This window comes from Dermochelys coriacea, chromosome 9, assembly GCF_009764565.3.
Source record: "Dermochelys coriacea isolate rDerCor1 chromosome 9, rDerCor1.pri.v4, whole genome shotgun sequence".
Lineage (NCBI taxonomy): Eukaryota > Metazoa > Chordata > Testudines > Dermochelyidae > Dermochelys > Dermochelys coriacea.
In genome coordinates, this window is record NC_050076.1 from 22,495,198 (window position 1) to 22,512,463 (window position 17,266).

The following is a 17,266-nucleotide window of genomic DNA, read 5'->3' on the forward strand; positions in this document are numbered from 1 at the left end:
TGTCCTGTAGTAGGTGACTTCTGGGTACCCATCTCGCTCTGTCAATCTGTTTCCTCACTTCCCCAGGTGGGTATTGTAGTTTTAAGAGTGCTTGATAGAGACCTTGTAGGTGTTTGTCTCTGTCTGAGGGATTGGAGCAAATTCGGTTGTACATTAGGGCTTGGCTGTAGACAATGGGTTGTGTGATGTGTCCTGGATGGAAGATGGAGGCATGTAGGTAAGTATAGCGGTCAGTAGGTTTCCGATATAGGGTGGTGTTTATGTGACCATCACTTTTTTGTGCTGTAGTGTCCAGGAAGTGGATCTCTTGTGTGGACTGGTCCAGGCTGAGGTTGATGGTGGGGTGGAAATTGTTGAAATCCAGGTGGAATTCTTCAAGGGCCTCCTTCCCGTGGGTCTGTATGATGAAGATGTCATCAATGTAGCACAAGTAAAGGAGGAGTGCTAGGGGATGAGAGCTGAGAAAGCGTTGTTTTAAGTCAGCCATAAAAATCATGGCATATTGTGGGGCCATGCGGGTACCCAGAGCAGTGCCACTGACTTGAAGGTATAAGTTGTCCTCAAATCTGAAATGGATGTGGGTGAGGACAAAGTCACAAAGCTCAGCCACCAGGTGTGCCATGGCCTCATTAGAGATACTGTTCTTGACAGCTTGTATTCCATCCTCATGAGGAGTATTGATGTAAAGAGCTTCTACATCTGTGCTGGCCAGGATGGTGTTTTCAGGAAGATCACCAATGCATTGTAATTTGGGATTTGAATAGGGACTTGGAGTGGCTGGCTCACTACAAAAGCAGCTTTGCCTCTCCTGGAATTCACACCTCCTCATCAATTATTGGGAGTGGACTACATCCACTCTGATCGAATTGGCCCAGTCAATACTGGTTCTCCACTTGTGAGCTAACACCCTTCTCTTCATGTGTCAGTATAATAATGCCTGCTTCTGTAATTTTCTTTCCATGCATCTGAAGAAGTGGGTTTTTTACCCACGAAAGCTTATGCCCAAATAAATCTGTTAGTCTTTAAGGTGTCACCGGACTCCTTGTTGTTTTTGTGGATACAGACTAACATGGCTACCCCTTGATGTCTGAAAGGAAGATATCCAGTCAATGCCTACAGATAGTTGCTGCAGGATATGTAAAAAAGTACAAAAGGATATGTAAAAAAGTACAAACGGACCCAGTAGAATTCATGTATTAAAGTAATAGTATAATGGCTCAAAATGCTGATCAACACAGAGTTTGTCTATACTACGATTCCCCTGGTGCCGCCCAGCACAGCATCCTTGGAAATTGTTTTTCTGAAATTCTCTAGTGTAGACATGGGTTCAGTGGTGACTGGGATGGTATAACAGGGAAGCTGGGTTGTTCTGCTGACCCATCCTTATAGCTAAATTAGAGAGGTCTATCTGAGCTGTGCTGACTCGCTCTAGGTGTTACATTTAATTAATCCATCCTGAATACACAGGAAGGTGGGAGTGCTGTCTGGGAAGAAAAATCTAGGGCTGAATAATCCTGAGGGAGAAGTTCTAGGAATAGCCAAGCCTGGGGGCAAGCTTTGGGTTGGAATTTATTTATTTTGTGTTCACTTGTTAATAAAACCAAATCCTAGGAAGGGGAGAATTTTGGACCTATACAGCATGTGTTGGCTGTTTTAAAGCAATGTGAGAATGTCACTGCCTCACAAATGGGAATGCCTCACATTGTCTGTACATAACTATTTTATGCTAAAACATCCTACTGTTTTGTTTCCTGTCCTCCTTCCCCTGCTTCTTTGTTTCATCCACCTGTTGTCTCATGTCTTTTAGACTGTATTTTTGGGGCAAAGACTGTCATTTGCTACGTGTGTACAGTACTAGCACAATGGAGTCTTCAACTGGCTGACTCCCTTAGATGTCTGAAGTTTCTTCAGTGAAGAATAGTTTCAATAGTTTAGGTGCTGCGAGTAAACGATAAAAACTGGATGCATGCTGTCCTTCACTTATCAAGGACTAGGGCATGGGTTAAGTCTGAACAATCTAGGAATCTGAAAAGCAAATAAAAACAAGAGTATTTGCATATGGAATAGGGAGAGCTTGTACCCTCCTCCTCCTTCAGGTACGTGTACACAAGAACTGGCTAATTTACCGCTCTTGTAGATGTAGGCATACTAGCTTCAAGCAAGCAAGCATGTTAATAATATCAGTGCAGCCACAGTGGCACAAGTGGCATGATGGGCTAGCTGCCCTGACTACAGTCCTGTCTGAGACCCTATGTATGTACCTGGGTGGCTAGTTCCAGCACCACAGCAGCACGCTAGTTTGATTGAAGCTAATGCATGTACATCTGCCCAAGCTCCAATGCAGACATACCCTCTATGGGAGTGTAATTCCCAGCAAGAACCAGCCTTCCCCTAATCTAAGGTACCTGACAAGCCAAACGATACTGTGGCATGTACCAATTCTACCTCAAAAGGCAAAACTAAGGTAAAATTTGGCTTTTGCACAATGCATTTGTATTCATTTTGGATTTTTTATCTGAAATTAGGATCAGAATAAATGAATAATATCTTTCCCCCACAACAGCCAGCCAAAAGCTAGGTGAAGGTTATGCCTAGTAGGTTTTGCAGGACTGAGCCAATCCTCCTACTCAGTAAACCTGCTTTCTTCCCCATCCCCCTACCCCAAGAAATTCACAAGGAACTTTGCACCATTCCCAAGTTCTGCCTGGTGGCTGGAGACTTCTCCAAACCATTTATGTTTGTTAGTGATTGTAGCTTTGACAGGCTCACAACTAAGAAATAACCAAACACCTTATGGAGGAACATCTCCTGGTATCCTCATCAGTGCATCAATCCCACATCAGTGCTTCAATGTACCATCCTCCCTTTTTATGTTACAGCCTACAATCTCACTTCCTCCAGCATTTGGCCAATCAAGTGGAAGATTACCATAATTCCTGGTGACCACAGGGGCAGGCTAAATTGTTGGTTGGGGTCATTTTACGTGACCACTGCAAGCAAAATTTAGTTCAGTGCCACTAGAAACCTGTCATGATATGAGGAACTGTCATCACTGAAGAAACTTCAGCCACCATTTAATTTGAACTTCAGGTTCGTTGTGGAACACATAGCCTTGAAATACTGTAGACTTCCCTCCAGTGTAAGAATGGATTTCAGCCCTGAAACCTAATGTAGAACAACTGAATAATTCAAATAGATGTTTAATCCAGGGTCTCTTTTGAGTAAACAAGAAGCAGTGTAATTGCTTTGTGATGGGAATATTGACAACTGACCCTGCCTAGAATGTATATAATTACACTTTTTTATGTACTCTTTAGAAATACAGTGCATTCAAGCAGAAATGCTCCTAGTGGAGAACTGTTATAATAAGTTGGTGCACCAAAGATTCCCAGAGTAGCACAGCATGAATGAATGATTATTAGCCACTGCATTTTAGCCTCCTCCACCATGAAATCTACTATTTTTAGAATTTGTGAGGAACCAACTTTGTGTCTGTTGAAAGTCTCATATAAACTCTGAGGCCTTGGTGAGTGCTTTACAGGAACGTACTTTAGAAGTTCAGTTTCTTTAGTTCTATAGGTGATACCCACTTATTGATCCTGAAAATGAACACTAAAGAAACAAATTGATTCTTTTGAAGTAAGCAAATCATTAAATATTTGACTTTGAGATCTTTAGAATAGTTTCAAAGGAGTTGACTTGGCAGAAAACAGTATGTTTTATATTGCTCTTAATCCCTCCCACTAGTAGAATTAGTGTAACACTGATCTCATTCTCACAGGAGAATATTACTAAATATTTTTCTAGTATTACGATGCTTCATGTCTGGCTTTTCTTTGATACATTTTCCCAGAAATGTCTGTCTAACTTAAACAGTATTAACCAGGGGTTTCCTTTCTTTGGATCCAATTCTGATCTCCTCATTCACCCCACATCAATAGTGCCTTACTCCACATGAGATTTCATGTTTCATGTCTGAAACAGCCTTGGTCCTATCAGCTTTAATGGCATTCTGTTTAATGGCAGAAATATACTCTGCAGTGTTTGAGCTGCTTCATAGCAATTAAGGAACAAATTATCTATCTGCTGAAATCTATTTCAGAAGCATATACAAGCACTTAACTTTATAATACAGCATTTTATATTGCATGCCATTTAAATACAATTCTGTTGTTGGATTGTTAAGAGAATGAGCATACAGCCATATGGGCTGTATTGCTGTGGTTTTATGTAGAGTGTGGGTGCATGTGTCTTTGTAAAGCATCGTGCACACTTATGGTATTAATATGCAAATGGAAATAATAATTAATAGCGCCCAGGGTAATTGCCTTTGGGTCCGTTAACATTCCAGTGGACATTTCCCAAGACTGTTTTCCAGTGTACTTGTTTAATGTCCATTTACAGGATCAATCATTGTGTATACCCTTATAGACAAAAATGGTTTCTTTCCCATCAGCTGATAGCTTCCAATGGTCCTGGGGTATGCTATGAAAAGAAGAAAGATGAGGGGGAAAAAGGCCCAGGAGGCCCAGATCTTCAAAGGTATTTAGAGGCTTAACTCTCACTGACTTAAGTGGGAGTTAGGCACCTAAATACCTTTGTGCATCTGGGCCAGAATGATTTGTCCAAAGTCACATAAGTCAATGAGAAAACTGTAAACAGAACTGAACCCAGGAGTCCCGACTCCAAATCTACTATGCTTTCCTTTATTATGCTTAAATATACAGTGCTCCTGTAATCAAACTATATTTTTCTTAAGAGTTGTGACAATGCTGGACAACAGCAGTTGATCCACCAATATGATCACTGAAGCTTCAATTAGTCATCCCACTGACACTTGAAAATGGGGACTGTGCCAATTTGGTAGATTGAGGATAGGCTGGAGAGTGTTAAAAGCTACTTACCTCATTAACTCAGAAGGTATGAATTCACAGGAAGGGCATGCAAAGGGGAGAGAAAGAAAATGAAAGAGCTGTAGGCTGGTAGAACCAAGGCTACAGGCTCTCCCTTGCTGGGTTCAGAAGCCTTAGAGCCACAACATCCTGTTAAAGCTGATGCACAATCTGTAAAGGTAGTAGGAATGAACTTTGTAAGTATTGCATTGGATGTTCTACCTGAAGAAAGTTTCTGAATTTCTTGTCTGGAAAGAGGCAGGAGCAGAGCACGCTCCTGCCACATGTAGGGGTCTGTTGGAGATTTATTAGTTAGCATGAGGTTGGCAGCCTAGACAGTGAAGGAGACCCTGCAGTGGCTGGTAAAACAGCAAGAAGAGCTGCAGAAGACTCTGCAAAGCTTCTAACTGGCTCATCACCTGGAGAGGCAAGTGTTGACTGCCTAGCAGATGGTGCAACAAAAGAGCCTGCAGAACTTCATCAGAAAACAAGCCCATGTGCAGCAGCAGCTATTGCAGAAAGTGGTGAGTCCTGTGGCAGGGAATGGCAATTGACCTCAGCCCTGGGGCTCTGTAAAATGGGTCTGGCAGAAGACGCTAATGTATTCCAGGACACCTTTGAGAGGGTGGCCCTGGGTGCAGGCTGTGATGGGAAACCTGGGCCCTAAGGCTGGCCCCATAGTTATCCAGAGAAGCTTAAGTAGCCTGTATGGCCTGGAATGATGAGCTGTCCAGAAACTATGAGGGGTCAAGGTGGCCATCCTAGATCGTACTGAGAAGTACCACCAAAAATTCTGAGGTGGACAGGGAAGGGGGGTGGTGAGGTGCTGGGCTTTCAACTTTTGGGTGGAAAGTGGCTGAGATCAGATACCCAAATGGTGCAGAAGATCATGGACACTCTGCTTTTGGAGCAGTTCCTCCAAAGCCTTGCCAAGATTATATGGGTGTGGGTTAATGGCGTCAACCCATCACTCTGAATACAGTGGTAAAATTGACAGAGAAGTTCAGACGCAGACCTCCCCATGAAAGAGAGCTGACCCCAGAGAGGACTGGGACTAGGGAGAAGCTTGGGGAGCATAAAGCTGCCAAGGGCATGGAGAAGAAGAAGGAAGAGCCCGGAGAAGCCCTGGCTGGGCCTTGACCCATGACATGTTTTCAGTGTGAGTGTCAAGGAAGGATGAAAAAGACTGCCTGTAGAGGGACCGTGTTTTTTCTGAGTTTTGTGGCTGGGTTGGGACTGAAGAAAAGAGCAAAGGAAATAAATTGTCCACCCTTCCTGTAATGGTGGGAAGAAACACCAGAGTGGCCTGGTGGACATGGCTTCCATTTGCTCCCTGATCTGGAGGGAGTTGATGAGCCACTGGCTGGTTCAAGGGGCAAGCACGAGAATAGTGTCCCTGGGGATAAAGTGCTGGCCTATGGCAGAAGTACCCTTGGAAGTCTGAGGGAGGTTTACATGGAAGCAAGCTGGGGTAGTGGACAGCTTACTCTACTCTGTTGTGTTGGGGAATTGATTGGAGCTCCTTCCCATTAGGAAAACCTGGTGGTGTTTTACCTGGAGGTCTCTGAGAAGTTTTTCTGGAAAAGACAGGAGCAGGCTGATATCTTGTCACAACAGGACTCCAAACATTTTGTCAAACATGGTCATTTTGAAGGTGTTTATGCTTTCATAATTGAAGACACTTCTCCCTTTGTCTGAAGCTATCATAAAACAAGAAAATCTATAATTAGATTTTTCACATTGTTCAGTGTGGAAAAAATGAGACTATTTGAATTAAAAACAAACTTGAAAGCAGTTACTTTATACTTTGCAAGCACATTTCAGAGTCAACTGCAACTCAAACTCTTAAGAAACAAGAAGATGACTCTGCATATGTAAAAAAGAGCCATTACCTCACAGTGCAAAAATCTCCACTGCCAGCAAATATTTTTTGTAGACTGTTTAAACAAGAGAGACTCAAGTACTGATGCATGATTGTGATTCCTACCCGGAGTAGGTCATTCCTTCTGCTTAACAAGTTTGGATGTTGTCCAGAAGCAAAATGTAATTTATTCAAATAAATTAAAAGTGGAAATATTGCAATGAAATTATACCAATAGTAAGGGTGTTGTCAAAGTTCCCAGATTTCAATCAATTGCTACACCATAGTTAATATATTCAATCTTCCTCCTGCTGAATATAAAAGTTAGATTTAATCATCATTTTCTCCCTTGTTATAACCACAGCTCTGTTAGGGCCCAATGTAAGGCCCATGGAAGTCAAAGGGTAAACTCCTGTTGATTTAATTTTGGATGAGACTGTTAATATTAAAAATAATGGACACATCTGCAGTTTCTTCTCATTCAATAATGAAGATTCACCTAGATGTCACTTTTCAGACCCTAAATTGCATTAATTTCTAAAAAATGATTCTGGGAATTATAACCTTGATTCACTGAAGCACTCGTACACATGCTTAACTTCAAGCATCTTGGCTTCAGTGAGACTTCTTTCAGATTTGCTGAACTGGGGTTTGAGGGTGTCTAAAAAAATTTGGTGGTTTTGTGTATTAGCAGCTAAATATATAAATGCTTAAAATCAAAATGCACTAGCAACTAAAAGTTAATAAAAAACAAACTGTTAACAGTTGGAAAGATCACTGCAGTGGTCGGGAGTAATCAAAAAACTATTTTTTTACAGGGGGCAAAAATTTTCCAAACCACAGTCTGTCATGCACTTTCTCAAGAGGCAGTAACAATATAGTCATGAATTTCTAAGAGATGATTTAATTTCACTGTTATTTACAACTTAACCCCAAAGCCCAGCCTCTTCCTATTATTTGTGGTTAAATATAGAAACAGATTCTTTCCCATTCCTTTTTCTCTAAGAATTTTTTGCTGCCTACACAAAGTGCATGAGTCAGAAACCATAAGAATGAGTGGTTCCCAGCTGGCTAGGCCAATCGTTGGCAGTCATGTTGCCTCTGTTGATTATGTTCGTGCTTCTCAAGGTCACCTCAAACATCAAGAGGTGAAATAATGTCTGTCTGGAAAGGGGAAAAAAATAGAGGGGGGGGATTATGCCCGAATTTCAGAAAGTAATAGTAGGAAACAAAAAAAATAGGGAGAATGAGGTCTGTACCCCACATAAGGTATTTTAGGAACATATATGCAAATAAATACGTGATAGATACACTTTTTTAACTGCTCATTTTCCAATTCTTAAATTAATTCACTTTACTGCATCTGTGCTCTTCTTTGTGTTTGCTTCTTTGAGTGTTCTAGCAAATGAACTTGTATACCAAACTCTTTCACCAGCCCCTTGCTTTGCCAAAGGGATGTGAATTTCAACTCACATATGAAGACATCAGTCGAAGTTCAGAGCACAGAAGGCAAAGAATCACAGGCCCCAAGTCTGCAAAGAAAGGGAAACTGGATGTGTATGCTTAACCTTCTGATATGCACTTTGAGATTAAAAATGGCTTTTTAAAAAAAGGTGGGAGGGTTTTGTAGTGATTAACTGTAGAATACTGGGTTTCTGGTTTGAAAGTAATGGCTGCAGAACATCTCTGGTGGAAATCCCATGACCAGACTGACTTTCTCAGCTACAAATTCATTCTCTCCTCCTTCATTTCTGCTATCTCCTCCACTTTTCTGTGAGGGTTCCATAGAGTTCTGTCCTTGATCCTCTTCTCTTCTCCCACTATACTTTATCTTTGGGTAATCTTGTCCACTACCAACTCTATCTAACTCTGGATTCCACACCTGACTCCTGTCCAAACAAAAATCTCATCCTGTCTGACATCTCCTCAGGCCATCTAGCTATCAGCTCAAGCTCAACATGACTAAAACAGAATTCTTATGCTTATCCTCCCTATTACCATCTTTCTTGATTATTGTGGACAACACCACCATCCTGCCTGTCACTCAGGCCCCTAACCTTGGTGTCCTCTTCAACTCTCTCTAGGTTCTCAAATCCATGCCCTCTAAATCTTGCAAATTCTTTCTGCATAACGTCTCTAAGATATGGCCTTTCCTATCCATCCACACAGCTAACTCTCATCAAAATAGGCACTGAGTTTTTATTTTCCCTGGGGGTGCTCCACCCCTGCTCTCTCCCAAGGCCTTGCCCCTACTCCACCTCTTCCCCTAAAGCCCCATCCTCACACCACCTCTTCCGCCCCTGGTCTGCCCCACTCCCCAAAGCCCTTGCCTGCTTGCTGTTCTCTTTCCTCCTTCAAGCCCCTCCCCTAGCCACCACTACTAGGGGGTGCTGCCAAACAGCTGAATGTGGGTTCTGTCAAGCAGCTGTGGCTGGTGGGTGCTGAACACCCACTATTTTTTTCCATGGGGGCTCCAGCCCCAAGCACCCACATAGTCGGTGCCAATGCTCATCAACACTCTTGATTACTGCAACATCCTTTTCTCTGGACTTGACAAATGCAATCTTGGCCTACTTCTACCCACTCAGAAAAGCTGCTGCAAACATATCACCTCTCTTTGCATTCCTCCACTGGATCCACTTCTCTATCTTAGCAAATAAAACTGATCGCTTTCATTTTCAGGGCCCTTTATAGTCAATCTCCACCCTATCTATATCCTCTCTCACTATTGAGATGTTGACTATTGCCTCTGATCAACCCATGCTGCCAACCTGCATCACCCACTTGTAAAATTTTCAAATAAGCATCTTCATGCTTTCTTCCATGCTGCCCCTCATACTTGGGAAGAGCTCCCTGTAAACATCCACAAAGTTATCTCATTGTCCACCTTAAAACTCTCATTTGCAGTGATGCCTACAAAACAAAACTCAATCATTTGGTTTTGTTGTGCTGGTACCACTGCCAATGATGCAGACAAGAATTGTCTCATTGTTTCTTTGTTACCTCCCCCCCCCCCACTCGCACCTATCTCTCTGTATCCATCTGTTTTCCCATGTTTTATACTTCGCTTGTAAACATCTTGGGGCAGAGACTATCTTTTTTGTTAGTACAGCACCTAACACAATGGGCTGCTGGTCCATGACTGAGGCACTATGGGTAGGAAACACTTGGGTGCCCACACCCCAGACTTAGGCACCAGACTAAGCTTCAGAGTAATTCATGAATCAGGGGAAAATAGGTGAGAAAATGCCTATTTCATATATGTGGGGCCTGATTCAGTTGGCAGCCTCTAAGCATGCCACTGGATTGGATCCCATCCAAAATGGAGGAGGCAGTGCCAACCTTATAACTTTTTAAGCCCAGTGGTCACCTGGGATGTGGGAGATTGAGGTTCAATTTCCCACCTCTGCCTGATGGGGAGAAGGGAGGTACCTTATTCAAATCCTACCTCACAGGAGGCTGCTCTAACCCCTCGCCTATGGGATATTCTGTTATCAGTCTCTCCTGTTGAAACCATTCCACTGTGGATTAAATAATTAGTCATTGGGCCAGAGAGAGAGGGCAAGTGAGAAAACTCTTACAGGCTGATGGTTAGGGCACTGGCGGGGGGAGCGGGGGGAGACCCAGGGTCCAGTCCGTCTGCTCCAATGAGTCTTTAGTTAAGTTCCTTTGTGAATCCCTAAGGTAATATTAGTAATGCTACTAATTTTGTCTTAAATGGAAGTTCTGTATGTCCAGTTATATAGGTTGAGTGTTTGTCTCACAATAGTACATAGGCTTGTCCCTATGCCAGCTGTTAAGTATTATTGTTCAGGTGTTAATGGTGCTGCAGTTCAAATGAGATATTTAAGCCAAGATCAGAGCCTGCTGTGAAGTATTTGGCATTTTTTGGAAAGGATAGGCAATGACATGAGTGTTCTGGCCAACATCCCCATATATATTATGACCCATCCTTATGTTTAACCCTGTACATGTTTTCTCCTTTTGCACAAGGGCTAAATGGAACTTGAATGTAAACTTATGAAACAAAAAGCAATGAAAATCTCACAAATGCACACACAGAAAATACAGCTTAAATATTGCATCTTCATAATACCTTAGCCATGAAAAATATTTTTAGTTATATCTCTCTAACTGCACTGTGTGATTGCTTTATTCCTGGGAGATTTCTGCACTACTGCATGTGCATAATTAATTAGCTGTGCATATTTTTAAATTTTTGTGCATAAAAAAGCTTCTGCTGAAATGTTGCTGCAGTTCTCCCTTCTGCCCCCCAGAGGGTGCTGTGACAGAAGCACAGCAGAAGCTCCCAGCAGAAAACAACTTCTGCAGTTCTTCCTTTTTCCCACCAGAGGGCACTGTGACAATAGAACACAGCAGCAGCTCCCGGCCAGCAAGGGAAGAGAAAGACCCTGCCTTCTTTGTCAGGCCAGGTTAGGAGACAGGGGCTATGGGGAGACAGACAGCATGGGGTGCTGTGGGGTCAGAGAGGGGCTTATAAGAGCTAGTGGGGTAGGACAGACTGGGGAAGGGGCTGAACGGGAGTGGAGGCACAGGGCCACAGAGGGGAGGGAGGTGCTGGGCCACATGGGGATGGGAGGAGGGGGTACAGGGACACATATGGACAGGGGAGTGGCTGGATGGGGGCACAGAGCCACATGGGGATTGAGGAGGGGGTACAGAGCCACATGGGGACAGGGAAAGGGGTGAAGGGCCACATGGGGATGGCGGAAGTGGGTGTCTGAATGGGAGTGGAGGGACATATGTGAACAGAGGCAGATGTTCCTGATTGAATGGGAGAGACTAGGAGTCAGCCAGGGTCTGCATGGGGAAAGCACCCTAACAATCCCTCCCCGCCTCCTCAAAAAAACCTGTTCCATACTTTTCCCATACCCAACACTCCTCCAAGTTCACACCCAGGTTCCTTCCCAGCAATTTACTTTCCTCTCCCTCAGCTTCTCTCTTACCCCTGACTCCTCCCAAGCCTTTGCACAGCATCTGAAGGGTGCAGGAAATATGGTTGTGTATTGTAGTTTAAATGAATTATTATTCAGAGTTATGTATTAATATGCCTAGTAAGGAATCTATTTGTCAAAAAACATTTCCTGAATCTTTTTTGTTGTCTGTATTGTTACAGACCTACTTGCTGACAGGTATTTTGAAATAAATGATAAAAATAATTGAAATTGGTGTGAATATATTGTGTCATTTTGACAAATTGTGCAGAATTTTGCAGAAATTTAAAATGTGTACAGAATTTTAACTTTTTTGTTGCAGAATTTTTAATTTTTTTGTGCAGAATTCCCCCAGGAGTATTGCTTATATTCAGATTGGTTAATAATGCTTGGTTAATAATGGTTAATAATGGTTAATAACCAATTGGAGTCCAGTGATTTGTATACTCATTATACAGTTATTTCTTTATAATAGTGCTAAGCACATTTCTTTAGACCGTTGCTAATCTCTGTGCTCTGACTGGCACCTGCACTCAGAGGATCTGATTCAGAGAGAGGTTGAATACCCTGCTCATCAATTGATTTCAGGGGGAATTGTGGGTACTTACCACTATTCAGGACCAAGCCCTTAGTTTTCAAGTTGCTTTACAGCAACAAAAATTCTGTTTTAGGCCTTGATCCAGCAAAGCATTTAAACCTGTGCTTAACTTTAAGCACACAAATAGTCCCACTCTAATGGTACTACTCTCATGTTTAAATATACACATGTGCTTTGCTGAAGCAGGGCCTTGGCTTCTCATTCTCTTCCTCTCTGTGTAACAGAAAACCTCCAAAATTTTTAGGAAAAAAGAAAAAAAAGAAAAGGGAAAGTTTGTTTTGAATGGCTTTTGACTCATTTCCCTGCTTCTCTCTTCTTATTCCTGATCCCTTATTTCCTTCTCTCCAGATCAGAGAGTTCTGAGATTTGCAGCAGCTGTCCCTTCCAATTCTGTCTCAAAACATAATGCAAACACAATTAGATTGCTGTTATTTTGCATGGGTCAGAGCAAAGGGAGGGAAGAGGCTGCAGTTGGGAGGAGCTAAAATGAAGAGAAAAAAGGTTATTTAAATTTCTATTTTAACCTTTGAGTTTATTTGCCATAAATAACGTTGGCCTCCAGCCTTGCAGTCTATTCAGCCCAGGAAAAAATTATTACCTTGTAAACAGGAAGCCCTCACTAGTTATCCTTACAATAACAAACATCTTGTTTTGCTTTATTGCTTAATCACTTCAACTTGGTCAAAACAAATTGCAAGACATTGTCTGGGTTTAATTAAGTACTCGCAGGATTAGTCACACCTGTGCAAATATATGTACCTAGGCCAAACAAATGCAACAGTCATAAGCAGCCTTCTTCCTTCCTTCAGCTCAGTGCCAGTAACTCCTAGAGGAAAACACTAGGTCTAACATTGTTGTGGTTAACTATTTTTTGCCATCTTTCCACAAGACCCTGATGTACAGCCATGTGGGTGATCTTTCGATTTATTTTAAGCAAACTTTTAAGTGCTGTGCATAGGCGTAAAAGGGCAAATATTCAGCATTGTGCCTGGGGAATTAGCTACATAGTTCCCATTAACCAGTTTAAATAAACTAGTTTAAATTAACATAATTTGTGCCTAAATTGTGACAGTTCATATTGTAAATGTATCCTTTTTCATAGTGAGCAAAAGTATGTAGGATTGACAGAGGTCTATAGCATTGCTAACTTTCAGTTGCAATATATCAGCCACCCATCTAATTGTATTTTATTATTTTAGTAACATCTGGATGAGCTGGCATATAACCATAAGGATCCTGAATCAAGGCATGTCAATAAAAGGCATAGAAATTTCTCAGCCTTTTGCCTGACATTCTAACTGCTGATAGAACAAAATATTGAAACCATAATTAACTGTGCACAAAAATTCCCTTCAGAGAGCAGAATCACTCCTTCTATTTTACCTTCTTTCTTGAAGTCTGTGCAATAGCCATCTGAGCAATTAGGAGAAAGAAGTGCAGACCAGGTCTTAGAATATATAGCTTCAAATATACATCATTGCACAGTTACACTATTCTGTAAGGGGAAATGCAAAAACCTTTAAATACCTTTAAAAATCTGGTCCTTTGTTTTCAACTTTTTGTGAAATGTTTCAAGACCATGAATCTTCTGTGCCTGCTGTACCACCCTGCCATCGTTTTCAATGCACAGACATGCACAAGGGTGCAGGGAGCATTTCCATGTTTGCTTTGCCACCAGTCGCATGCGTGAAGCAAAATAGGAATCTGTCCCCATGATCATCTCCTCTGCAGTCATTTATTGCAGTTTGCTTACACTTTCCCCTGTGCCTAACTAAGGTCAGTACTCTAATCCATCTCTGTCAATTTCTGATTTGCCTTGGATGTCACAAGTGCATCATGCAAAATATTTTTTTTGATGTACAATTTCTGCTTCTGTATGTAGTGGCCCTGATCCTGGTCCCATTGAATTTGGTGAATTCCCTTTGGTTTAGTTTTGGGCCCAGGATTAGGAAATGGAAGTAATAGATTTTTATTGTAATGTACAATATTATTAGTATTATTATAATATGTATTTGTATTACAATAGCACCCATTGTGCTAGGTGCTGTACAAAAATATGACAGCTATGACTACATTTTATAGTTACTGATAAAGCCAATATTTCTTTAATATAATAATACATTTTATTGTATTATCTGTACTGCTCACTACCCTATTAGGTTGTTGCTAAATTCACCGTCCATCTTACTGTTGCTGGCTTTTCTGCAGCTCATATAGATCTCATCTATACCGCAAAATTTTTACTTGCTAATTAGTCTCAGCAAGCATAATGTCTGTTGCTATACATATTCCAAAGACAAGCATTAGGGCACTTTTTTTTTTTTAGCCCTGCTGTTAGCAAGTTTAAATACATTGTACTTAGCCCTTGTTAGCTCCATAACTGTCAGTGGTCCTGGTGTCTCTAAAGGCTTGTCTATACCAGTGGTTCTGAACTAGGGGTATGTGTACCCCTAGGGGTACTCAGAGGTCTTCCAGGGGGTACATCAACTCATCTAGATATTTGCCTAGTTTTACAACAGGCTACATAAAAAAGCACTAGTAAAGTCAATACAAACTAAAGTTTCATACAGACAATGATTTGTTTATACTCTTCTCCATACCATACACTGAAATATAAGTACAATATTTATATTCAAATGTATTTATTTTATAATTATATGATAAAAATGAGAAACTAAGAAATATTTCAGTAATAGTGTGCTGTGACACTTTTGTATTTTTATGTCTGATTTTGTAAACAAGTAGTTTTTAAGTGAGGTGAAACTTGGGGGTACCCAAGACAAATCAGACTCCTAAAAGGGGTACCATAGTCTGGAAAGGTTGAGAGCCACTGGTCTATACTATTTAAGCTGTGTTTTTGTTTTGTTTTTTTGATTGTTTTTGCAGTAATGTAGCTAGAGACAAAGTGAGACAAAACTGAGACAAACTGCATGTGTGTAAATCACTTCTTACACCACTGGTGTGTGTTTACACCTTTGCAGTGTTTTACACGGATGCCGCTACACTGGAGAAGCTAAAATAGGCAGCAGGTTTAAAACAAATAAAAGGAAGTATTTCGTCACAAAACCCACAGTGAACCTGTGGAACTCTTTGCCAGAGGGTATTGTGAAGGCCAAGACTATAACAGGGTTCAAAAAAGTTCATGGAGGATAGATCCATTAGCCAGGATGGGCGGGTCTGGTGTCCGTAGCCTTTGTTTGCCAGAAGCTGGGAATGGACGACAGGGGATGGATCACTTGATGATAACCTGCTCTGTTCATTCCATCTGGGGCACCTGGCATTGGCCACTGTTGGAAGACAGGATACTGAGCTAGATGGACTTTTGGTCTGACCCATTATGGCCGTTCGTGTGTTTTTATGTTAAAATAAAATAGACGTGTATCAACAAGCCCTTCAAGCACTGTTGAGAGTCCTGCTGCCTGTCATCCAGGAGAGTATGCTCCTGCATTGACTACTGTGGTGCCAGATCCTGCATGGGGGATGGACAGCAGTTCTTCCTCCTGTGTGAGTGGGCAGCGAGTGAGTGGGCACAGCCTTGGCTTTGCTGTCCTTCTCCAACACACTAGGTAGCACACCGGAACCCATCTGTAGGGGGAGACAAGGTCCACAGCAAACGATGCAGCCTACTTCTACTCTGGAGCAAGGGGCTACAGGCTGTCCCTTGTTCCAGGTGGATCGTCAGGATATGAACTAGCCCACAGTGTGAGTTGCCATTTCACAGATTATTTCATAGGATGAAATCAAATCAATTTGTGACAAATTGCTACTCAGCCTTTAAATACCAAAAACGCTATGACCTTTCTGAGCTATATGAGGTAAGCTTTATTATTTACTTAAAAGTGTGTCTATATTGTATGTACATATATTTCTCTAAAATAAATTATAGTTCACGGTAATCCAATTAAGAAAAATATTTCAATAAGTACCGGTAATAGAATTTACCATTGAAACATCTGTAGTCTCCAGCTGTTGTAGAAATCTGAAATGCAGATTGGTGCTTTACATGTCTTCAATTATTGACCTGATCCTGTAAAACTTTGCTCATATAAGTAGGCTAGACTCAGTAAGGCTACTCACACAAGTAAGGATGTCTCCCATGAAGAAAGTTTTGCAGCACTGGGCCTTGTATTGTCAGAATGTTAAGATTGTGGCAGTTTAATCATTTTAATTTCAATTACAATGGATAGCATTTTAAAATATGTGGAATATTGCTAAAAGCTGTCGGATACCAGACCAGCTGATCAACATCATAAAGGGAATGTATATGATGGAAGTAAATGCACAGTAAGATAGGATATAGGCCTTGGTGAATGGTTTGGTATTTTGACTGGAGTTAGACAAGGGTGTTCATCACTAATCCTCTTTGCATTAGCAATAGACTGGGTGATTAAGTGGGCACTGAAGCAGAGATGAGTTATACAACTTGACTTTTCTGACAACATTGCTTTACTAAATATGACATGGAATGGAATGATTGCCCTTACATCAGAGAAAATTGTGAAAATTAGATTGAAAGAGGATGCAGAGAGAACTAAAATGATGAAGGTAGGAGTACAACAGATATGAAGGTGTATGTGGATGGAAAAGAAATCAAACAGGTAGAAATGGTCTGCTATTAGGGGAGTGTGGTGACATTTGAAGATGGCTGTAATAAAGATGTTCATATGAGGACTAGGAAAAGCAAACATCACTTTTGGAAGGATAAATGGCATATGGTCAAAGGTGTCGACACCAAACTAAAGGTAAGGTTATACCATGTGATTGTACTGAGCATGCTACTGTACAGAGCAAAGACTTGGCCGATGACAGTGGCTAACAAAAAAATGAATTGGAGGCTGCCCATCACAGATGCCTGAGGAAGATATTACACACTTCTTGGAAAGACAAAATAAATGCCAGAGTAAGAGAGCTGTCAGAGCAGGACATGTTAGAAAATATCAAAGAAAGAAGGTTCAGCTGG

The 17,266-nt window shown here is 41.5% G+C and overlaps 1 long non-coding RNA gene across 1 annotated transcript; it reads left to right on the forward strand.

The window, feature by feature from the left end:
• Positions 1-1,847: 1,847 nt before the first annotated feature.
• Positions 1,848-11,610, forward strand: LOC122455679. The gene is made up of 2 exons (XR_006274072.1): positions 1,848-1,894; positions 1,936-11,610. It is a non-coding gene; the product is annotated as an uncharacterized LOC122455679 (long non-coding RNA).
• The last annotated feature ends 5,656 nt before the right edge of the window (positions 11,611-17,266 follow it).